The sequence below is a fragment of the Tachyglossus aculeatus genome, chromosome X1 (assembly GCF_015852505.1).
Source record: "Tachyglossus aculeatus isolate mTacAcu1 chromosome X1, mTacAcu1.pri, whole genome shotgun sequence".
NCBI classification, from domain to species: domain Eukaryota; kingdom Metazoa; phylum Chordata; class Mammalia; order Monotremata; family Tachyglossidae; genus Tachyglossus; species Tachyglossus aculeatus.
In genome coordinates this window covers 108,352,944-108,377,982 of record NC_052101.1, presented here as the reverse complement: position 1 = coordinate 108,377,982, position 25,039 = coordinate 108,352,944, and the positions used below count along the sequence as shown (strand labels likewise).

General features: G+C 46.8%; 1 protein-coding gene across 2 annotated transcripts in view; it reads left to right on the top strand.

Annotated features, from left to right (window-relative positions):
- The first annotated feature begins 6,590 nt into the window (after nt 1-6,590).
- SLC6A1 (solute carrier family 6 member 1) overlaps nt 6,591-25,039 on the top strand; it is a 59,275-nt gene continuing 40,826 nt past the window's right edge. The window contains exon 1 of one of the 2 annotated variants that reach the window (XM_038772297.1): nt 6,591-6,695. The gene's annotated coding sequence lies outside the window, so the exon portion shown is untranslated. Of the gene's footprint in view, nt 6,696-8,897; nt 8,923-25,039 lie in introns of those variants that run through there. The other variant, XM_038772298.1, reaches the window with a different exon arrangement.

The following is a 25,039-nucleotide window of genomic DNA, read 5'->3' as shown; positions in this document are numbered from 1 at the left end:
CTGAGGGTGGGTTTACACTAGCAAAATGTAAAGAATGAGTGGGCATTTCTCTGTAATACCAAGCAGCAATCAAGACATTGGGTATAGCCAGATAGGCTTGGGACCAACAATTCAGAATCAAAAAAGATCTTTTTCTAGCAAAACAAATAATACAGCAAAGATACCTTGCAGCACTGCATGATAGACCAAAGAGAAGATAAGAGCCCTATGTCGTGGCGCAAATCAAGGAACGTTTGTGGCAGGTGGTAAGATGCCAGAGGAGAAGATATGCAGAGCTATGCAAACTGTCACCAAAGCCAGAACCAATAAACATCATTAAAGAAGCTATAGTAATAATAATTGTGATATTTGTTAAGCACTTACTAAATGCTGGGGAGATAGAAGCAAAGCATGTTGGACAGAGTCCCTGTCTCATATAGGGCTCACAATCTTAATCCCCATTTTACAGTCGAGGAAACTGAGGCAGAGAGAAGTGAAGTGACTTGCCCCAGGTCACACAGCAGACAAGTGGAGGAGCTGGGATTAGAACCCAGGTCCTTCTGACTTCCAGGCCCATGCTCTAGCCACTAGGCCACGCTGCTCGGTGTTCCTGACACCTCTCAAAAGTGAAGATGGCTCCAGCCTCATAATAATGGTATTTGTTAAGCGCTCACTATGTGCCAAGCACTGTTCTAAGCACTTGGGGGATAGAAGGTGATCAGGTTGTCCCACATAGGGGGGGTCACAGTTTTTTATTGTGAGATAAAATTTTACAGATGTGGGTAACTGAGGCCAGAGTAGTTAAGTGGCTTGCCCAAGGTCACACAGCTAAGTGGTGGAGTCAGGATTCGAACCCATGACCTCTGACTCCCAAGCCCGTGCTCTTTCCACCGAGCCATGCTGCTTCATCAAAGCCTCATCAAAGACAAAGAAAGAATCCTGAAGACACGGTACCTGCATTTCAAATGCACTTTCTACCATTAAAGATGAGGACAAAAATAACCCATGTGTCCCATGAAAAAGGGTAGAGTACCTGGACCCAATGACATACCCACTGAGATGGTCAAGCATGTGGGGGGATACCCTGCTTAAGCACTTCCACAAACCCTTCCTCAACAGATGGATCACTGAAGAGGTAACCCAGGGTCCCAAACATGTCACTATCACTATCTTCTAGACTGTGAGCCCACTCTTCTAGACTGTGAGCCTACTGTTGGGTAGGGACCGTCTCTATATGTTGCCAACTTGTACTTCGCCAGCGCTTAGTACAGTGCTCTGCACACAGTAAGTGCTCAGTAAATACGATTGAATGAATGAATGAATCATCGTGAAGAAGGAAGGTGAAAGGTCAGACTGCAGCAGCTTTTGTGGCATCTCACTAGTCTCCACTGCTGGCAAGATCCTAGACAGAGTTCTTCTGGACCAGCTTCTAAAGAATATCATTGCCTGAATAATCCCCAAATCACAGTGTGGCTTCTTACTTCAACACTGCATGGCTGATCGAGTCAGAGCTGTGGCATCCCTGTCTGATCCATTCCCGATTGCCTGTGTGTCGGAGAACAAAGTCAGAGGTTTGCTCAAGCCTCCCACCACCGAGGGTCCATGCGATATTCTGGGTGGGGACTGGCTTCTCAGCCAAGAGGTTAAAAGCTCCTCACCCTTGAGGATGGAGCTGAGCTCTCCTGGGGGCTGAGTTAATGGGAGGTGAACTAGGTGGAAGTGAGACAAGGTGAGTAAGTTCAAATGGGTTCATGGGTTCAAATCCCAGCTCTGCCACTTGTCAGCCGTGTGACTTTGGGCAAGTCGCTTTACTTCTCTGGGCCTCAGTTACCTCATCCGGAAAATGGGATTGACTGTGAGCCCCCCATGGGACAACCTGATCACCTTGTATCCCTCCAGTGCTTAGAACAGTGCTTTGCACATAGTAAGTGCTTAACAAATGCCTCATTATTATTATTATTATTGTTATTGAGTGCTTTAAAGACAATGGAAAGGAGTTCCAGTTGATGTGGAACTGGATGAGCAATCATTGGAGGATCTTGAGGAGTAGGGAAGCATGGACTGAACCTTTTTTTGAAAAATGATCTGGACAGCAGAGCCAAGTATGGACTGTAAGCTCGTTGTGGGCAGGGAACGTATCTGTTATGTTGTTATATTGTACTCTCTCAAGTGCTTAGTACAGTGCTCTGCACACAGTAAATGCTTAATAAATATGATTGACTGACTAACTGGAATTGGGAGAGATAGGAGGCAGGGAGGCCAGCAAGGAGGCTGATGCAGTAGTCAAGGCAGGCTAGGATCAACATTATAGTAGTTTGGATGGAGAGGAAAGGGGGTGTTAGCAATGCTGTGAAGGTAGAACCAACAGGGTTTGGTGCCAGATTGAATATGTAGATTGAATGAGAAAGATGAGTTGAGGATAATGTCAAGGTTACAGGTTTGTGAGACAGGGAAGATGATAGGGCTGATGGTGGTGTTGTCTACAGTGTTGGGAAAGTCAGGTGAGATCAGGGTTTGAGTTTGGAAAATGAGGACTTCTGTTATGGTTTCCCCAAACTAAAGAGTACGGAAGCTTAAGGAGATAGAAAGCAGAATTGCCTAATGAATAGAGCAGAGGCCTGGGAATCAAGGGGACTGGGTTCTAATCCTGACTCCATTGGGGCCTGCATTGGGACCTTCGGCAAACCACTTAGCAAACCACTTAGGAACATGTGCCTCATGTTCCTTATATGTAAAATGGAAATTAAATGCCTGTTCTGCCTGACACATAATAAGCACTTAACAAATACCACAGTTATTACTATTGACAGATGTATATATATATGTATATATGTATATATATATATATGTATATATACATATGTATAAATATAAATATATATATATATATATAAAACACATAAATCGATTGTAAATTCCTTGTGGGCTAAGATTATGTCCACCAACTGTATTATAGTCTCCCAAGTGTGTAGTACAGTGCTCTGCACACAACTGCTCAATAAATATGAATGATTGATTATAATAATTAAGGTATTTGTTAAGCCCTTATAATGTGCCAAACACAGTCCCTGTCCCACTGGGGGCTCACAGTCTAAGCGGGAGGAAGAACAGATATTTCATCCCCATTTTACAAATGAGGCTATTGAGGTACAGAGAAGTTGTGCCCAAGGTCACACAGAAGGCAAGGGGTGGAGCCAGGACCAGAGCCCAGATGTCCTGGCTCCCAGGCCTGTGGTCTAGCCACTAGGCAATTCTACTTTCTGTATCTTTCAACTCCTGAGAAACCATATAGACACAATTTCTGGAGCTGATTCTTCTTAGGTTAGTGCAAAACTATTTTAAGGCCAACTTGAAAGGATCTCTTTAGATTTCCATAATTTTGGAACATGAGTGGAAGATGTATTTGTCAAAAATGCATCCACCAGTTCTATATAAGCATGGACTAGGGCCAAACCAGCTTCAGGCCAGCCCTCAAATAGGCCTTGGCTAAAGGATATCTTTAATATGATTCCTAAAAGTCAAAGGAATCTCAATTAGATTCCTCCCGGGGATGCAGAAGATATGCAAGCAGACCCTTGGTGAATGCGAAGATGGCAGTTTTGTGGGTAATTGGGTGCAGGCTGTAAGGAAGTGGTCCACTGAGTCTAATTGCAACCTCAAGTCATCTCAAGAGATGACTTCTCAACCTCAAGAGAAACAGCATGGCTCAGTGGAAAGAGCCCAGGCTTGGGAGTCAGAGGACATGGGTTCTAATCTCAGCTCTGCCACTTGTCTGCTTTGTGACCTTGGGCAAGTCACTTAACTTCTCTGGGGATTAAGACTGTGAGCCCCACGTGGGACAACCTAATCACCTTGTATCCCCCCCAGTGCTTACAACAGTGCTTTGCAAATAGTAAGCGCTTAACAAATACCATAATTATTATTATCTCAAGCTTTTCCTTGGACTGCTGGGGGAGTAGGCATGATTTCACTGTATCCAACTCAATCAATCAATGATATTTATTGACCACTTACTCTGTGAAGACCTGTACTAAGTGTTTGGGAGAATACAATTCAACAGAGTTGGTAAACCAGATCTTTGCTTTCAAGGAGCTCTATGGTCTAGAGGGGGACCAAAACATTAAAATAAATCACAGATTAGGGAAAAGGCAGAGTAAAAGGATACGGACCCATTCCCACCCCTTCACAGAATCCACCCTTTCCTATCCATCCAAACTGCTACCACCCTGATCCAAGCACTCATCATTTCCCGCCTTGACTACTGCATCAGATGATCTCCCTCCCTCCTATCTATCTCTCCAGTCTATACTTCACTGTACTGCCCAGATCATTTATCTAAAAAAAAAGTTCCGTTCACATCTCCCCACTCCTCAAAACCCTCCAATGGCTGTCCCACCACCTTTGCATCAAAGAGAAACTCCTTTCTATCACTTTTAAAGCAATCCATCTCACTGCCGACCCCTTGCCCACATCCTCTCTCCAGCCTGGAGCACCCTCCTCCTTCATATATGACTCTCCCAACGTTAAAAGTTTTATTAAAAATCATATTTTATCCAAGAAGCTGTTCCTAAGCCCTTATTTCCCCTATCTGTCCTCCCTTCTGCATTGCCTATGCACTTAGATCTGTACACCCTAAGCATTCAATATTCGCCCAACACTCTAAGCATTTGATATTTACCCCCTTCTCAGTGTCACAGCACTTATGTACATATCTTTATATTCCTCTGCCATTTCCTCATCCATAATTTATTTTAATGTTCGTCTTCCCCTCTAGACTGCAGGGATTGTGTCTACCAATTCTATCATATTGTACATTTCTGAGAGCTTAGTACAGTGCTTGGCTTGATAATTACTATTGATTCATATACTCACAGTTTCAGTCAAAATGTATCAAAATGTCAAAGGGTGCCCAACCCAGGGCACCTTGTTTGTGAAATCCTGGGAATCAAAAAAAAAAAAAACAAACCTCTAGGCTCTCATATGAGACGGAGCTGGGGCTCAGGCTGAAGAGTGGGTGTCACATGAATAGCAATAAGGCCTCATGGAAAGACCACAGAGCTTGGAGTCAGGAGACCCACGTTCTAATACCGACTCGATCACTTGCCTGCTGTGTAACCTTGGGGTAAGTCACTTAACTTCTCTGGACCTCAGCTCCTCATCTCTAAAGTAAGGATCAAATTTCTGTGTTCCCTCCTGCCTTGGACTGTAAATCCCATGTGGGACAGGGACTGTGTCTGGCATAATTATCTTTTATCTACCCCAGCACTTAGGATAGTGTTCAACACTTAGTAAGCACTCAATAAGTACTACAACTCATAATTAGATGACCATCCTGATTCCACACAACCCTTTCCTCTCTGGAGCGAACTGGAAGTCTATGAAATTGATCCTGCCTATTTGGCTGGCACCAGTGGCCCTCAGTAGATGAGACGTGAGGAGGCAAACATGGCAAAAGCTGCAGCCACCATGCTGGGTCGGGGGTGGGGGCGGAGGGTAGGAAGGAGGGAGAGGAGAGGCATCCTATTTGCCCCAGAGCTGAGCATCCTTTCTCCTCCATCTGTTCTCCTGTGCTCGCAGCAAGGTCATGTTTTTGTCATCCCAATGCTGGAGCTGCTGCTTCCAACAGCCCAAAGAGAACTCGTCCACCCTCCGAAGCTTTTGCTGCTAGAGTGTAGCCTGCTGATACCTCCCATCTCCCCCACACTCTCTGCCCCTGGGGGCATCTCTCTTTTGCCCTTCAGTCTGCTCCTCTGTCAAGCAACAGATCCTGACTGAATCAGGCTTAAGAGAGAAAGGGGTAGGTGAGGGGAGACCTGTATCGAGGGTCCTGCCTTCTGATAAAGGGATTCAGGGGGGCAAGGGGAGGTTCGGTTTAGGCCTGGAAGCTCAGACGGTGCTTGCTCTCTGGCAGGGTACCCGCAGACAATTTTTACAATCCTCAGCGGGAAGACCACTTCATCCGTCTAGCTCAGGCAGAGAACTGTCTCCCCTTTTTCTAAAATCTCGCTGTCAGGGCAGTTGCGGAGGGCAGGGTTGGGGGGAGGGGGGAGCTTTACTGAGGCACCGAGGTCCCAGAACAAAGGTCTGTAGGGGATCGGTAAGGCAGAATCCCCCTGGATCTCACAGACACAAACACCCACACACGCACACCCTCAGGGGTTCTGCTCCCCGCTGCCCTTTCAGCCCAGGGTGCTGGAGGATTCAGCTCTGGAAACTGCTACCTTCATACCACATTCTATTCCGCTCCCCCCACGCGCTGTTCCCCGGTGAAGCACTGTTGCCCCTATTTAAAAAACCCCGATCTACCCCACCCCTTGGGCACTAACTCTCTGGGAGCGGTAGAGGCAGGGCAGGGCAGGACAGGGCAGGAGGAGTCAGGGGCAGCCTCAGGGGCAGCCGCAGGGGTCGGGAGGGGGAGAGCTCCGGAGCGGCACCGGGGATGCAAGGACGGGAGGAGGAGAGGGGGTAGCGCTAGCTCGGAGCACCGCCCCCAAGTGTATACTAGGGCCGATGGGGGCGGACTCTGCGCCCCCGTCCCCCCTCCTGTCCCCCCGCCCCCCAGCTCCCCTACCCACTCCTCCTCCTCCTCCTGCGGGTAGCGCAGACTAGGAAAGCGGAGCGCACAGAGCGCAGCGGAGCAGCCGTCCCGTCCATGCGCTTCCCGCAGCCCCACCAACCGAATCCCGGCCTCGCTGCGGCCCCGGGCCCGGCTGCAGGTAGGGGGTGGGGGGGCGGGTTCAAAGGTTCAGGAGCCTGGAGGGAAGAAGGGGGTGTGGTGGGCACCGGAGCCCATGTGTCCTCCCCCCTCCCCGCTCGGCACCCAGCTCAGTTCTCCCAGTGAGCTGACTCTTACGAGGATTTGTCCCGCAGCGTGCGGGCTGTGGGCTGGCCCCGGAAGGCCCGGGCTGGTGGTTGGGATTGGGGGCACCGTCTCTTCTCCCCTGGGTCCCCCGGTCCGGACAGCAGGTGGGATATTGTAGTGTGTGTGTGTGTGTGTGTGTGTGTGTGTATGTGTGTGTGTGGAGTGTGGGGGGGTGGGGAGCAGGCGAAGAAGGGAACGGAACCCACCGCTGTCTCGGAGAAGTTGGGGCTCCAGCCAAGGAGCTCCCGATTTCCCGTCGGACCGGGCTGGGAGCCGTCCCTTGGATGGGGAAGGCGGGACACGAGGTGCCACCCTTCTTCCCTGCCTTCCCCACTCCCTCCCCCCCGCCGCCCTTTCCTCCGTCCCTGGAAGTCCCCCGTGGGTGGAGGTCCTGAGCACCGACAGGCAGGAATTGGGAACAGGACGAGGGCTGAGTAGCAGCCGGCGCCCCCTTTCCCAGACCCCGTCGGGTCGGTGACCAAGGTGCTACAGGTGAACTCCGACTGCTGCGGGAGGAAGGTGAGCCACACGTTGCAGGTGCTGAGGGAGTTACAGAATGTGTGGCCACAAGGGTGATGTCGGGGTGGCAGATGTGTTGTAAGGATTTCCCCGGGGCTGTTGCAGGTGTGTATTACAGCCGTGGGCCTGTGTATTAGGATACTCAAGGGATCGGTCGCCGGCAGTGTCGGCCGACGATACTCCAAGTCCGAGGCTCTTTCCGGGACTTAAGAAGCGTGGATGCTTCTTGGCGGCTGGCTACCGGCTGCGGTGCTGCTTCGTAGCTCTGAACGAAGGTTTCACGCGCCAAGGAGAGTTCTGAAACGGTTTCGTTGAGAGACAGCACCGCGCCGCCGCCGCCTCCTTCCCAGCTCACCGTCCGGCCCGGGCTCCTAGCGGGATTCACGGGCCAAACGAGGACATGGGTCTTCAAGGCAAAGAATTGCCAAGTCGCCCAGCCGCGCGGGAGGGCGATGGTTCCGAATCTAAATCTGCCTCCTTTCACCCTTCCCTCCTCTCCGTCCCCCGCCCATCCCTGTATTCCACCTTCCGGAGTTGAAAAATTAACGATCCAATATATTGAAGGTTAATTATAGCACTAAGAGTTTACTATTTGGTTCTTGCATCTTCGTTGCTCAGTTGCTTTCGAACTTGTCCCAATCTACATTCTCTGCAGAGACAAGTGAAACTAAGGGGGAAAAAAATGAGGTCAGGCATAGACTGCAGGCATCTGAGCCCTTGGCTTGCCTAGGAATAGCAGGACCGATTTTCTCAAACATGAAAAAAAAAAGAAGCCCCTGTGTCTAACTAGAGTTATCTGAACTAAGGAAATTGCTTATCCCCACATCATTTCTAAGTCATTCTGAAACAAACATCCCACCTGATCTGGCCAGAAGAATTTGAAGGAGCGGGGGGGGGGGGGGGGGGAGTTCCCCTCAAAGGTCTTTGACCTTAGCCCTTCAAGAGCTGCATATGTGTTCTGACATTTCCAGAAATCGGCAGGGAAAATGGTTGTGCCTTTTAGTCATGCTGAACTAGCCAGGGAGAAAACAAAGGGGAAGTCAACAAAGAGCTGAATTCATGCCTCCTGCATGTCCAAGGACAAATTGGTGTCCCTGGGCCATTGTATGAGCAGATAGTCCAGTGCAGATCATGGAAGGCTGTGCCCCAGGCTAACTGGTCACAGTAAACAACCCCTAAATCAGCCGTGAATGGATCAAGATGGACAGGGTGAGCATCTCTTGCAGTGGCCAGAACGAAGACCACCATCCCTTAAAGGCTTCCTCTGCTCCCCGCTGGGCAGTTACCCAGGAGCCACAACTTCCTCATGCCAGGATAGACAATGTCACCAATACAATGCTGTGTGTCTCCTTGTTTGATTCCGGTCAAGAGAACAAAACAGCAACTTGGGACAGAGTGAAATCCTGCACACAGAAATCCCACGTCACCATTGGAATAATGGAAAATGACCAGAAACAGTGGCTCCTTTGTGTCCTCAGAGATGCCTACTGGACCCAACAGCAGGCAAATAACAGCCTGGTGCTTGGGCAGTGGGCACCCGGTTGTTGAATATCACTAATGAGGTGAGTGCTGGTAAAGTCATGGGAGAGGATTTGTTGTGATGTAATGCAATACACTGTATAGCTTTGCAAGAGTCCTTATTGCCTGCCATCTTGAGAGGTTGGTTCCTCAATTATCCTAGGTCTGATGTAAAATAATCACTGACCACTCTAGAAAAACCCAGCCCTCAGAGAGGCTGCTTGACCCATTTACTGTGGTCTATACATCCTGGGTTTCTTCAAATGTATCATCATCTGAATGTGTACATGGTACAGCTCCCACTCCAGGTCTGAGTCGTCTCAGCACATTCCAGAACCCCGCCAAACTGTTACTGTCCCTCTGGGGGTAGGGTGTGGGTGAATGGGAGAAGCCCAAGATCAGGTGATGGGCTTCATCTACAATCCCCTCTGGGGACAGGAAGCCAAAACCCTCTTCTAGCCATTCCTCACTAGGGAATAATCCATGTTCTGGGAGCCTGGATGCTCATGGATTACATGGATTGGGTGGTGGGGGGCATGGGGGCGGAAATATGCTACTCCGTAAAGAAGACAATGACAATTGTCACAGACATCTATCTCTTAGCAGATATACTGGAGTTGGATCAATTTAGCATTGCTTGTCTCTTTGCCACTTTATGAAGACCAAATACAACATCAGCAGATCTGACAGTGCTGGGCTGCTCCCATGTCAAAAGGGTCCGCTCTCCAGTTAACTGTTTGTCTATCCACTTCCACAGGCCCAGAGTCTTGGGTTCAGGGATGCATAGTCTCGAGCTACACTCACAGTGTTCAACAGATTCAAGTTGGGAAGAGGCCGTGGTGCCTTTCTGACTAGAGAGAACCTGGCTTTAATCCCACACCATGACAGTGTGCTTTCAATGCTCCCAGTGGGTATCATGCTTCTCACTCATCTTTCAGGCTCACATCTGCATGTCCCAGGTTTGGGGGGCAGAGATGAAGTCCAGAGAAGGGGCTTCCCAGACACCAAGGCCAGGGTAGCACTTCTCAGACACCTTCGCATAACATTTCTAGAAGATCAGCACAAGGAGCACAGTTGCTGCTTCATGGTGCAGAAGATGGCTGTGTCATGAAGGGCCAGCAGCAGTGAGCCCATGGTCATGACCACGCTTTTGCAGTGAGACACCCATAGAGTTGATGGTTTAATAGTGTGAGAGAAGGTCGTGAGTGGGTAGGCATTTTGCAATAGCAAATTAGGCACAAAAGTGTAACACCTTCTAGCAGAGTATAGAATTGTACAACAATCCTGGAAGATAATAGAACACACACTGTCAGCTCTGTTTGTTGGCAAATATTCAACTCTCAAATCAATCTGAATGCAAAGATTCTATCACCTTAAATATCTTTTCCCCAAACTCACATAGACAGCTAAGTTAGACTGCTGATTCTCGTCTCGTTCATCTCGTTCTCATTTCATCCATCCATCCATTTCATCATATCTCACTTGTTCGCCAGTCTTTCAAGCAGCATGCTAAAGCATAAATCAGAAATAAAGCATACATCCCTGGTCCGCTGGGTTTCCGAGCAGCTATAGCATTTTCTCATTTCCTTTGAATGACATGATTGGTGGCAGGGCTAAACTATCAGTTTGATTTTCTTTTAACCGAGATTACCCCAAAATGGCAGCCAATTCGATCAGAGTTGTCTATGGTGACTGTTCTTTTCACAAGTCAAAAATTCCTAGGAGACATGAACATTCAGAAAGAGGCCGTGCTGCCCCCAGCAACTGGACAAACATCTGTAAGACTATAAGCTCCTCCCTCTAAACTATGAGCTCCTTGAGGGCAGTGATCATGCCTACCAACTCTATTGTATTGTCCTCCCCCAAGCACTTAGTATAGTGCTCTGCACACAGGGAGCACTCAGTAAATACTATCGATTGACTGACTGATTGATTGACTAGGCTGAGAAAAGTCCAAGGATCCATCCCAACAGAGAAGGTTAGGGAATTATCAGGGTCGTGATTGGTGGGTGATTGGTTTTTGACCTTAAGCTTCTCAAGCCACACAAGTTTGTGCTTGTAGGGATTCTGTTAGTCCAGGAGGGTCTGCACTTGGGTACTATGTATACTTTTGGGATTGTTCTTTCTACTCCACTAGATCCTAAGATCCTGGAGGGCAGGGGTTGTGTCTTATTCTTTTGTAATTACCCAGAGAACCTACAATATGGCTCTGAATGCAGTTCATGTTCAATCCTCACTGGTGGTGATGGTGGTGGTGATGATGATGATGATGATAATGGCACTTCACCAGGTGACAGCATTTAGGCCAGCAGTAAGCAGCCCAGAGAGGATGTTTTTCATATCATGTTCCAAGAAAACTGCATAGAAGCTCTTCATTTTAGCTTTCACCACTTTTTACATTCATTTAAAGGTGCCTGATTAAAGATACATCTTTTCTGTTCTTGAAAGAGCACCCCATTCCCTGGGCTAGATAGTAAGCTCCTTGAAGGCAGGGATTGCATTTTCCAACTGTATTGTCTTGTACTCTTCCATGTTCTTAGTAATAATGATGATATTTGTTAAGCACACACTATGTTCCAAGCACTGTTTTAAGCGCTGGGGAGGTTACAAGGTGATCAGGTTGTCCCACAGGGGGCTCACAGTCTTAATCCCCATTTTACAGATGAGGTAACTGAGGCACAGAGAAGTTAAGTGGTTTGCCCAAGGTCACACAGCAGACAAGTGACAGAGCCAGGATTAGAACCCATGTCCTCTGACTCCCAAGCCCAGGCTCTTGCCACTAAGCCCCTCTGCTTCTGTGTGCTTAGTACAGTGTTCTGCACACCATAACTATTCAATAAATACCATTGATTGATTAATTAATGGATTCTGATGCTAGGACTTCCCACATTTATTCCCGACAACAACCCAGGCTGCTGAGAACCACCTTTTTCCAAAATAAATTTCCCAGAGAAACTACCAACTTCTGGGTTTCACTCAGGACACAATTCAGATGAACTCAGAGCCAGTGGGACCTTTTTGGAGAGAATGGAGAGGCAATTGGGAACACTTCATGTATTGCTTTGGAGTCTTGGGGCCACTGTGTCTGGCTCTAAAAGTCCAGTTTCCAGACAGGCTGAAGTCCCAGACTGTTTAGGTTTCCCTGATAGGGCACAGCCCAGCACTTGGCACATAGTAAGCACTTAATAAGTACAGATATTATTAGAGACTGCTTTCTATACCTTCAGCAGGAGCCACTTTTTCCCTCATCAGTTCCTCTTTGGGGCTCAGGAGCTGTAGGTTTGGGGTGCTTGGGGGTAAGGGAGCTTGTGTCCCGAATGACCATCCTGTATCACTCCCATATAGATTTCTCCCTTATGCAGACCCTGTAGACTAACCATGATCTCTGATGGACAGCAAGAGATCACCCTTAGCCAAGTTTCTTCTCTCCCAGACCAAAAGCACCCCCCAGAAGAATCAGGATATCTCAAAGAAGCCTGGCTCTTCCTGCTCTTCCATTTACACTCAAGTCATATCCTTTAAACTATCGGTTGAGTTCAGCATGTCAAATGGCTTGCACCATTTTTGGGTGAGCAGCACGCTAGAAAGAAAAAACTGCTCGAACCAATGAAAACTCCATAAAGAGATCAATTAAATAATTTAACTTTTAGATTTTTTATGGTAAGAAAAGAGAGAAAATCTGCATAGATCATGCACCCACCCCCACCCCTAAAATAGCCTGCCAGAAATTAATGACTGTGTGGACTCTAATACTGGATGGCATTTAATACTATTAATGATGCAGTACATATTGTAGCGCTGCATATCAAGCCATTGTTAATTACATGGGGAGTGTGAAGTCAAAACTTTAGCCCAGGAAAAATTCCATCACATTTCTGCTTCGGTGACAAATTCCCAAGCCATGTCATTGTCCTGGCTAAATCTAGAGGACAATATGTTTGGATGTGGCCTAGAAAGTCAAAAGTCTAAAAAGTATGTTGGCTGCGAATCAAGCTGGTTACCTTCTTAATTAACAGTGTCTCCATAGCAAAAGTGAGTGATAGCTGGGAGACTCGGCTGAATCAACCTGAAGGGGTCCTCCTGAAGTTGTAAAGTGTGCCATTACAGATCAGGGGGCATCCCTGCCCAAAGACACAGCTTCCCCCTCTGATCTAGTATTGCAGTAGCCTGCAGGGTTCACTTGATTTGACTGGCAGTTATAGTCTCTAGGAAATGTGTAGCTAAGGGCAGAAAGGGGTGACTCCTTTTCTGTCCAGAAGCAGGTGCCCCACCTGGCCCTCCATTTTCCAGAACCATCCACTGGAACAAAGTGCCCTGAAACCTGCCACCCTCGCAGCCTCTTAGTCAATAAATGCTATTGATTGAGTGATGGGTACCCAACGGCCCCTGTGCCTTCACTGATTGTATTGAATTTTTGGTGTATTCTAGCTGCCACTGCTACTGGCCTCTTTTTATCAAACCTGATGAGCTTCGGTTCTGGCTTTTCTGCTCCCCTCCTTAGTTGAGGATTATTAGCACCTGCCAGCCCCAAGTGAAAAGCCTCGAGTAGTGGTAATAATAGAGCTGGTGGAAGGATACCAGTTGCCTTGACAACAGAGCATGTGCCCTCCAAGATAATGTTGCTGGAGCAGTGCGATCTGCATGGAATATTGATTCCGGGAGTTTTTGAGCTTCTCGATGAATTTGTTTGCTGGGCTCATTACACCCGAGGTAAGACACACGTTGTCAGTGGATAAATCACTGGATTCATTGGAAAGAGTATGCAAAATGATCACGTGTGCCTGTGTATGTGTGTGTATCAATGTATAGGAATTATTTGCATACATGCATATAACCTTGCAAATAGTTTCTAAAGTCGTTTGAAATACATTTAAGTCAATGAAATAATAATAATAATACTAAGAGTCCTCACTATGGGCCAAGCACAGGAGTAGATACAAAACAATCAGATTGAATCCAGTCCTTGTCCCATTTGGGACTCACGGCCTGAAAGGGAGGGATAACAGGCACTTTATCCCCATTTTGCAGATGAGGAAACAGAGAAGTGACTTGCCCAAGGTCGCCCAGCAGGCAAGTGGCAGAGCCGGGACTAGAACCCAGATCTCATTCCCCTGCTCCCAGTCCCCTGCTTTTTCTACTAGGCAATGCTACTTCCCTAGAAACAGTCTCACAAAATTTCCCATTGGCCCTGCCCACATCCCCCAGTGCCACTCTCTTCCTCTACTTTTCCTCCTGCTCCCCAGCTCACATGCTTTATCTGAAACAAATATTCTCTGAATTTCTGCCCCCAACCCAGATCCCCATAAAAATCAAACGCCTGGGGTCATAAAAAGAGATGTAAAACATTCCATTTCCATTAGCTCTGCTACTTGGTTTTCTTTCTTTTCTACTCTGGCTTCTCTTCATGTGTAGATTCTAAGCTCAAGGGAGTGCTTATTTTCCCAGAAAATATGTATACATTCATGAAAGAAGGCATTTATTTTTTCTGGGCAGATATTATGGATCTTGGGTTTTGATTCGTGATTAACTATGGAAAAATGTATCCCTTTCTTTTTTGAGAAATAGCTCAAGCACATGTAGGATCCCTAGAGAATAAAAGATGCCTGTTCCCCTTCCAGAATACATGGATATAGGGCAAATTTAATGGTCAACTGAAAAAAAAATAATGGATTCCACATGTGTCAACTTCATGGTCCTAACAATATCCAGATTAGTCAGCTAATAAATTGATTTGATGCTTGTATTTTTGCAGTAATTTGGAAAAGTGGGAATAAAAATCATAAGGTTGAGGCCATGCAGACAGGGTATTTTTTTCTATGCAATGGTGCCAACAAGTAAACCCAATGATCAGCTTTTTAGGCCACCTGTTTGGTAGTTAGAGTTTAATGGTCCTTTGCCTATCCCCCAGCTCACAGCCTCATGTCCAGATTTGGCTAGAGGCCTACTCTAATAATAATTGTGGTATTTTTTAAGCACTCACTAATTGCCAAGCACCATACTAAACACTGGGGTAGATATAAGATAATCACATTGGACACAGTCCCTTTCCAACACGTGGCTCACAGTTTAAGGAGGAGGGAGAAGAGGAATTTAATCCCCATTTTACAGAAGAGGAAACAGGGGCATGGAGAAGTGAAGTGACTTGCCCAACATCACACAGCAGACAATTGGCAGAGCTGGGATTAGAACCCAGGTCCTTTGACTCCCTAATCAATCAATCAATCAATCATATTTATTGAGCACTTACTATGTGCAGAGCACTGTACTAAGCACTTGGGAAGTACAAGTTGGCAACATATAGAGACAGTCCCTACCCAACAGTGGGCTCACAGTCTAAAAGGGGGAGACAGAGAACAAAACCAAACATAATAACAAAATAAAATAAATAGAATAGATATGTACAAGTAAAATAAATATAAATAAATAGAGTAATAAATATGTACAAACATATATACATATATGCAGGTGCTGTGGGGAAGGGAAGGAGGTAAGATGGGGGGATGGAGAGGAGGACAAGGGGGAGAGGAAGGAAGGAGCTCAATCTGGGAAGGCCTCCTGGAGGAGGTGAGCTCTCAGTAGGGCCTTGAAGGGAGGAAGAGAGCTAGCTTGGCGGATGGGCAGAGGGAGGGCATTCCGGGCCCGGGGGATGACGTGGGCCGAGGGTCGATGGCGGGACAGGTGAGAACGAGGCACGGTGAGGAGATTAGTGGCAGAGGAATGGAAGGTGCGGGGTGGGCTGTAGAAGGAGAGAAGGGAGGTTAGGTAGGAGGGGGCGAGGTGATGGAGAGCCTTGAAGCCCAGGATGAGGAGTTTCTGCCTGATGCGCAGATTGATTGGTAGCCACTGGAGATTTTTGAGGAGGGGAGTAACATGCCCAGAGCCTTTCTGGACAAAGACAATCCGGGCAGCAGCATGAAGTATGGATTGAAGTGGGGAGAGACACGAGGATGGGAGATCAGAGAGAAGGCTGATGCAGTAGTCCAGATGGGATAGGATGAGAGCTTGAACGAGCAGGGTAGCGGTATGGATGGAGAGGAAAGGGCGTATCTTGGCAATGTTGCGGAGCTGAGACCGGCAGGTTTTGGTGACGGCTTGGATGTGAGGGGTGAATGAGAGAGCGGACTCGAGGATGACACCAAGGTTGTGGGCTTGTGAGACGGGAAGGATGGTAGTGCCGTCAACAGAGATGGGAAAGTCAGGGAGAGGGCAGGGTTTGGGAGGGAAGACAAGGAGTTCAGTCTTGGACATGTGGTAGTATTCTTCTAGGGAATAGTAGTAGTAGTATTCTTTCTAGGGAGAAGGGCAGGTTTAAGGAATGGAACTATTTGCTGGGGCATGAGTTCCTTTTTTTAAACTGTTGTCCTAAGAGGAAACTCGGGGGGCTCTTATTTCCAAGAGTCCTACTACTGGATTTTTCCCAGTTGGCGAGCCCTACCAATTGGTAGCCCTGCCTACTTAGCCTGCCCCTAAAACCAGTTCTGCCCTGAAACCAGAGCAGCAACAAGGATAGGTGTCCTTGTGTTTGGGAAGGCCTGAAATATATTTTTCTGGTTGGCTGTGCTGACATCAGGTTTTTTGGAGTGGTCTTGAAGAGGGCATTGGAGGTTTAAGGCAACAAAAATCTGAGTAGTGTCTCATTCATTCATTTATTCAATCATATTTATTGAGCCCTTACTGTGTACAGAGCACTGTACTAAGGGCTTGGGGGAGGGAACAAAGGAAGCAAGTCAGGGCGATGCAGAGGGGAGTGGGAGAATCAATCAATCAATTGTATTTATTGAGCACTTGCTGTGTGCAGAGCACTGTACTAAGCGCTTGGGAAGTACAAGTTGGCAACATATAGAGACGGTCCCTACCCAACAGTGGGCTCACAGTCTAGAAGTGGGAGACAGAGAACAAAACCAAACATATTAACAAAATAAAATAAATAGAATAGATATGTACAAGTAAAATAAATAAATAGAGTAATAAATATGTACAAACATCTATACATATATACAGGTGCTGTGGGGAAGGGAAGGAGGTAAGGTGGGGGGAATGGAGGGGGGAGGAGGGGGAGAGGAAGGAGGGGGCTCAGTCTGGGAAGGCCTCCTGGAGGAGGTGAGCTCTCAGTAGGGCCTTGAAGAGGAGAAGAGGAGAAGAGGAGAAGAGGAAAGGGGTTTTAGGGAAGACCTCTTGGAAGAGATGTGCCTTCAATAAGGCTTGGGAGGGTGGGGGAAGGGGGAAGAGAGTAATAGTCTGTCGGATTTGAGGTGGAAGGGTGTTCCAGGCCAGAGGCAGGTTGTGGGCAAGGGGTCGGCAGAGAGTTAGACAAGATCGGGGCACACTGAGAAGGCTAGCATTAGAGGAGTGAAATGTGTGGGCTGAGTCGTAGTAGTCTCATAGCCAAGACCCTACAAGTGTTAGGTTAGGGTTTGATATTAGGTTTGCCTCAGGAACAAACTGAAATTTTACTCTTAAAATGTTCTTTAAAAAAGACACCTCTCCCACATCTCCCGCTCTGGGCCTTTGCTGTCAGACACCCTCCAAAAGACCTCCAAAAGAAGAGTATCCATTAGGTCTCCCAATGATCTCGGTTGTATCAGAATAGCTGGTTGGAGAGGCTGCAAGATCTCCAACCCTGGGGTGAGCCAGAATGAGAGACAGCAATCTGACTAGTCTGAATGAGGCGCAGTGCTGTCCGGAGCCGGAGGTATGAACAAAATGACTCTGGGAGAGCCTTCTCCAGCCACGGATGCCAGAGATGATCATCCGCTCACTAGCTTCTGATTCTTCACTCTCCTCTTTCTGGAAGCCCCAGCGCAAGGCACCAATGGTGTCAAATTGTAAAACTTAACAACAGCAACAGTCGTTCTCGGTTGGTGCTGGCAGTTGGTATAACATATGCTCGGGTGCTAGATGAGGATGTGCTTTTCTGGGGTTTCCTTTTATGAGATGAGAAAGAAGACTCTTCTGGCTGAGAAACGAATCAAAAAATGAGTTGTGTTCCCTCTAACCCGAGCAGACGTATTTTGGATCAATTCCCACAATGTAATTCCTTGCATAAGGCTCTCAAGTGGGGCCTGGGGAGTGCCTGCTCTCTGTCTCTATCGAGAGCTGATAAAGAGAAAACAGCCTTAAACTGTAACAGGGGAGATTTAGGTCAGACCTAGGGAAGAACTTCCTGAGAGCGAGTGGTGTTAAATGGTGAAACTGGTATTCAAGCCCCTAAGATAGAGGCAGAGCGAAGGGCTGCCCCTCAACTGAGGATTTCATGAACTCTTCTTCCCCTTCCAGCCTACCTCTAGCAGGGAGAAATTCTCCTATCTGAGAAGCCTGGAGCTGGACTGAATAGTCTCTTTTGAGATTGAGGGCTCTAAGCTACTTTTCTGCCTCATGGAAGAAGACCTTGAATTTGAAACCCAATCACAAGGTCCACCCGAAGCTCATTTTCTCCAACCCCCTGCCTCCTAACAGGTTGACTCCTTCCCTAACACAGATCACAGGAGATTCTTTTTCATAAAGATCTTCAGGGAAAGAAACTCCACAGCCTCCTTTTTACGCATTTCAGTCTCTCCCACTTCTCAGGAAGTTCATTCTTACCTCTGACGTTGTTCCCCATCTCCACCCCTCCCCTTTCCCTCGCTCTGCCTTCAGAGTAGTTGGAGAAAAACTAGGGTTACCGTTTGGGGGGAAAAGAAGAGAAAACTGCTGATTGTGGATGGGGCCAGAACTAAGGCTGAAGCCAACTGAGAGTGAAGTCTAGCACTGGAGGAACAGCAAGACTTCTTCTACTTCAGCAGAAGTAAAATTGTTGCATCAAGCCATCACTGACATCCTCAGCTGGTGACTGGTTAGTCTCACCCCATCCATGCCCATTAGTGGCTTTTAAAATTGCTTCCCTGTTTCCCAGGAACTCTTTTGCTCCACCTGGGCCTGAATCCCTGCAGTCCTCCCATGGCCCCTGCTGCTCTGCACACAGCCCCACCTGATAGCCCTCTTCCAATTAAAAAAAGCAACAACACATTTTTTACAGCCACAGCCAGCCCCCTCCAGACCTACAGCCCCTGAAAACTGTTCAGTCAGAGGGACTGGGCTGGATGAGGAAGGTGGTGGTTGCTAATTGTCCCCTGCCCCAGGCATCCTCCCCAGTTTGGCCTACCCTGGGTGTGGTGGTCCCAGAATCTGAAGCTGGCAAAGGAGCTGCCTGTTGGCAGTGAAGTAATTTTTTAAAGGCATTCAAAGAGCAACAAGGGTGGGTAGAGGAGAGAGCTGTGGGGGAAATGCAAGGATGGGGAGTAATGATTTAGGGAGCATGGAGGGTGGGGCATGGGGGACACCAGGGGTCAGCAAGTGGGGCAAGGTTACCTCATCACTGGCCAAGGATGAAGTAAAAGTCAGCTATGCTCTTGTGGAGCCCATTGAAGGAGGAGACCCTTCCAGCCCCAAGGTGAGCTTCCTTTTCAGACTGACTAATAATAATGGATAATTATGGTTTTTAAGAGCTTACTATGTGCAAAGCACTATACTAAGCACTGTGTTCACAGTCAACCCCCATTTTACAAATGAGGTAACTTCTCTGTGCCCCAGTGAAGTGACTTGCTCAAGATCACACAGCAGACAAGTGGCAGATCAGGATTAGAACCCAGGTCCTCTGACTCCTTGGCCAGTGTTTTTTCCCCTAGACCACACTGCTTCTATCTGGGTGATAAGATAGAGAAAACTAGAGCTTTCATATTATCCTGCATGGGTATATCCAGTGAGTGTGATCAACTGTATGATCAACCCTGGGCATGTTACTCCCCTCCTCAAAAATCTCCAGTGGCTACCAATCAATCTGCGCATCAGGCAGAAACTCCTCACCCTGGGCTTCAAGGCTCTCCATCACCTCGCCCCCTCCTACCTCACCTCCCTCCCTCCTACCTCACCTCCCTTCTCTCCTTCTACAGCCCAGCCCACACCCTCTGCTCCTCTGCCGCTAATCTCCTCACCGTACTTCGTTCTCGCCTGTCCCGCCATCGACCCCCGGCCCACGTCACCCCCCGGGCCCGGAATGCCCTCCCTCTGCCCATCCGCCAAGCTAGCTCTCTTCCTCCCTTTAAGGCCCTACTGAGAGCTCACCTCCTCCAGGAGGCCTTCCCAAACTGAGCCCCTTCCCTCCTCTCCCCCTTGTCCCCCTCTCCATCCCCCCTCATCTTACCTCCTTCCCTTCCCCACAGCACCTGTATATATGTATATATGTTTGTACATATTTATTACTCTATTTATTTTACCTGTACATATCTATTCTATTTATTTTATTTTGTTATTATGTTTGGTTTTGTTCTCTGTCTCCCTCTTTTAGACTGTAAGCCCACTGTTGGGTAGGGACTGTCTCTATATATTGCCAACTTGTACTGCCCAAGCACTTAGTACAGTGCTCTGCACACCGTAAGCGCTCAATAAATACAATTGATTGATTGATTGCATGAGCTACCCAGTCAGCCAGCCTGGTTGGCTCCTCGGTAGGTCATTCCCATGGTTGCCGCTTCCTCCAGTTGCAATATCTTGGCTGTTTGGGCAGAGTTTAAGTAGTGCCCAGTGTCCATTTCTTATGGAATCCTAAGTTCTGGAATATTCAGTCTGCAACACTCCTGCTTTGTATCTCCAATCTCATCTATCTCACCACCAACAGCCAATTACTCTCTCCACCTTCAAAGCCTTATTGAAGGCACCTCTCCTCCAAGAGACCTTCACTGACTAAGCTCTCATTCTTCTTTTTCCCACTCCCTTCTGTCACCCTGATTTGTTCCCTATATTCCTCACTCCCTCAGCCCCACAGCACTTATGTACATATCCTTAACTTATATTAATATCTGGCTCCCCCCTAGACTGTGAACTTGCTGTGGGCAGGGATCATATCTACCAACTCTGCTATACTGTACTCTCTCAAGCACTTAATACAGTGTTCTGCACCCAGTAAGTGCTCAGTAAATATGATTGATTGCTTAGGGCTTGGCCAGTCTTCTTTTGCCTATACCATCCGCATACTGGTCTCTGGGGCTTCCATCCATCCCCTGTGTCACCAGTTCATTCTTTAGTTTCTTTGTCCCATCTCAGTGCTGAACCTTGGAGAGGGTCATTGGATGTGGCTCCAGCTTGGACAGGGGCAGGTGATCAATTCTATACCTTATTTAACCTTGACCATGGGATCTTCATTTCTTTCAGGCAGGAGAGCGTTAGAATTAGTGGAAGGCAGAACAGCTAGGAATTGCCCCATTTCAGTCCACCATCAATTCATTCACTTATTCAATCATATTTATTGAGCACTTACTGTGTGTGGAGCACTGTACTGTTTGGGAAGTACAAGTCATCAATAGTATTTCCTGATTGGGAGCAGAATCTTACATTAGGCACTAGAAGTGTATTGAGCTGTGGAGAGTTGACTGTTGGTGAAATGTTATCAGGGTGCACCAGAGTGTCAGGAAAGACTGATAAGTAATCCATAGTCCCTTTCACATTATGTTTATGCAAAGATTGCTCCTTGCTGCTCCACAGAGCTTGATTCTGTTTTCATTTCTTCCTCTTGACATTGTGATATTCATTCACCCCTCATTTCTAATCTGCCTTCTGTGATCTATCCTTAACCATTCTATATTTGAGCGTTTGCTTTCCAGAGCCTTTAAAATATTTTTTCTGTCCACCTTGTTTATGGTTTTTGCATTCAGCTCAACCTAAAACAGCTAATAACTAATCTCTTTACCTGTCCCACCGAAAAAGGGCTTATTATTACTAACAATAATTGTGGTAATTCTATATGCTTACCCACTGGGTAAAGCAATGCTTCCTTTACTTTAAACCAACCACTTTTGAGGTTATCCTAGGGCCATGGTATCTCGTTTTGTGTTCATCCTGTCCACACTCTTCATGATTTTATAGACTTCTGTATCCTTCTTAACCTTTATCTTTCCAGACTCAAGAGCCCTAATCTTTGCTTCATTCCTTGATCATCCTGATTCCTTTCCTCTGTTCCTTCTCCAATTATATTTTGTTTTGTTTTCTCTCCCTTTCCTGGTGATGTTCAGCATTTATTCATAATGTTAATAATAATTATGATATTAAGCACTTACTATGTGCCAAGCACTGTACTATGTGCTGGGGTATGCACAAGGTAATCAGGTCCCACATGAGGGTCACAGTTTAAGTAGGAGGGAGAACAGGTATTGAATTCCTATTTTGTAGATGAGGGAACTGAGGCACAGAGAGTGAAGTGACTTTCATTCAGTAGTATTTATTGAGCACATACTGTGTGCAGAGCACTGTCCAGCACTTAGTACAGTGCCTGTCACATAGTAAGTGCTTAACAAATGCCATAGTTACTAAGTGCTGAGGAGATGAGGGAACTGAGGCACAGAGAGTGAAGTGACTTTCATTCAGTAGTATTTATTGAGCACATACTGTGTGCAGAGCACTGTCCAGCACTTAGTACAGTGCCTGTCACATAGTAAGTGCTTAACAAATGCCATAGTTACTAAGTGCTGAGGAGAGTACGATACAACAATAAGCAGACACAATCCCTGCCCACAGAGAACTTACTCAAAATCACACAGCAGATAAGTGGTGGAGCCAGAACTAGAATCCAGGTACCCTGAATTCCAGGCTCATGCTCTTTCCCCTAGCCATGCTGCTTCAAATGCCAGGCTGCACTGGATTTACTATTTTGACTGTTGCTTACCATTGAACCAATGGTTTAAAACAATAATAATAATGTTGGTATTTGTTACGTGCTTACTATGTGTGAACACTGTTCTAAGCGCTGGGGTAGATACAAGGTAATCAGGTTGTCCCTTGTGGGGCTCACAGTCTTAATCCCCATTTTACAGATAAGGTAACTGAAGCACAGAGAAGTTGAGTGACTAGCCCCAGGTAACACAGCTGATAAGTGGCAGAGCAGGGATTAGAATCCACGATCTCTGACTCCCAAGCCCGTGCTCTTTCCACTAAGCCACACAATGACCCTTACTTGAGTTGTCATCATCATCCTCATCATCATACCAGTTGTGGTGCCAAGCACTGTATTAGACAATTAGGTAGACACAAGATAATCAGATTGGACACAGTCTATGTCCCCCCTCTAGACTGTAAACTCCTTCTGGGCAGGAAACATGTCTACCAACTCTGATGTTTTGTACTTTCCCAAGCACTTAGAACAGTGATCTGCACACAGTAAGCGCTCAATAAAACCAATGATTGACTGATTGATGGGGCTCACTGTCTAAGGGAAGAGAACAGGTATTTCATCCCCATTGTTTAGTTGGGAAAACAGAGGCATGGAAGAGTGAAGTGTCTTGCCCCAGGTCACCTAGTAGGCAAGTGGTAGAGCTGGAATTCCAATGCTAGGTCCTCTGAATCCCAGGCCTGTGATCTTTCCACTAACTGGAGAGTTCAGAACCAACATCAGTTAGCTTAGATTCTTTTTCCCAAGGGGCATTACCATGCACTTGCACACATGGGAGCTCCTCTGACATTTTTCAGCCCACTTATCAGCTCCAGGAGAACTTGGTAAAATTTACCTTTTCCTGTCTGGCATCACCATCCAGAAGAAGGGACCCTACAATTGTTTTATAAGTGTGATCTGACTCTCTATGTCAGGTTGGTATCTCACTTTGGTTGTCAGTCTCCCACAGGATATAGTAATCTTCTTGATTCAGTCTTCTCTACCTTGTTGACTATCCTTGTCTCCTTGGATAACAGTGCCTTGTTAGCAGAATTCAGCATTCAGCTCTGTGTATCTGGTGTAGGACTTTGGTTATAATCATAATAATAATTATAGTATTTGTTAAGCACTTACTATGTGCCATGCCCTGTTCTAAGCACTGGGGTGGATACAAGCAAATTGGGTTGGACGAAGTCCCTGTCCCACATGGGGCTCACAGTCTCAATCCTCATTTTACAGATAAGGAAACTGAGGCACAGAGAAGGGAAGTGACTTGCCCAAGGTCACACAGCCGACAAGTGGTGTAGCAGGGATTAGAACCATTGACCTTCCAACTCCCAGGCTCATGCTTTATCCACTACTCCATGCTGCTTCATGTATACATATATGTATGTTATGTCTAGGGTTTGCCATGTTCAGGCTGCTATCCAGCATCAGTACTTTTCAAGGCTTGCTGTCAGTTGGTAGTGCCTTCCTAATTCTGAAAATCTCTTGCTCATCCATTTTGAAAGCACAGTCTTCATCATGCAGGAGTTTCTGTATGACAGACTTCAAAATTCTCTGGGGATTAGAATCAACTTCTGGCACCGGCTTTGAGATCTTTATTGCATTCTTGAGCAGAACTGCATAAAATAGTTTCAGCAAGACTGGGCCAAATACACAGCCCTGCTTTATTCTGTTGGCAATGGGGAAAAGATCAGATAAAGCCTATCCAATAGAGATCTGCTAGCCATATCACTGTGGAGAAATCTTAAGATCTGAATAAACTTTTCAGGCTAGCCGTGTTTGTTGTTGTTGTTGTTGTTTTTTAGTACTTATCAGAGTCAAGGTTTGTTGATGGTAGAAAATGTATTCATAAAGTTTGTGCAAACCATTCAGGAGTCTTTTTTATGGTATTAAGCACTTACTGTTTGTCAAGCATTATTCTAGGCATTGGGGTAGGTACAGGTTAATCAGATCAGACAGAGTCCCTGTCCCACATGAGGCTCAAAGTCTAAGTAGGAGGGAGAACAAGTATTGAATCCCTATTTTATGGTTGAGAACTGAGGCACAGAAAAATAAAGTGACTTTCCCAAGGTCACACAGCAGGTAACTGGCAGACCCAAGATTAGAACCCAGTTCTTCTGACTTCCAGGCCCAGGATTTTTCCACTAGGCCATGCTACTAGAGAAGGAGCAGGGATCAGTGGAAAGAGTACGGGCTTTGGAGTCAGAGGTCATGGGTTCAAATCCTGGCTCTGCCACATGTCTGCTGTCTGACCATGGGCAAGTCACTTAACTTCTCTGAGCCTCAGTTACCTCATCTGTAAAATGGGGATTAAGACTGTGAGCCCCAAGTGGGACAACTTGATCACCTTGTATCCCCCCCAGCGCTTAGAACAGTGCTCTGCACATAGTAAGTGCTTAACAAGTGCCATTATTATTATTATTATTATTACTTCCCACTGTTTCCTGAAATTCCCCTCTATCTGATGTGCTGCATAGCTC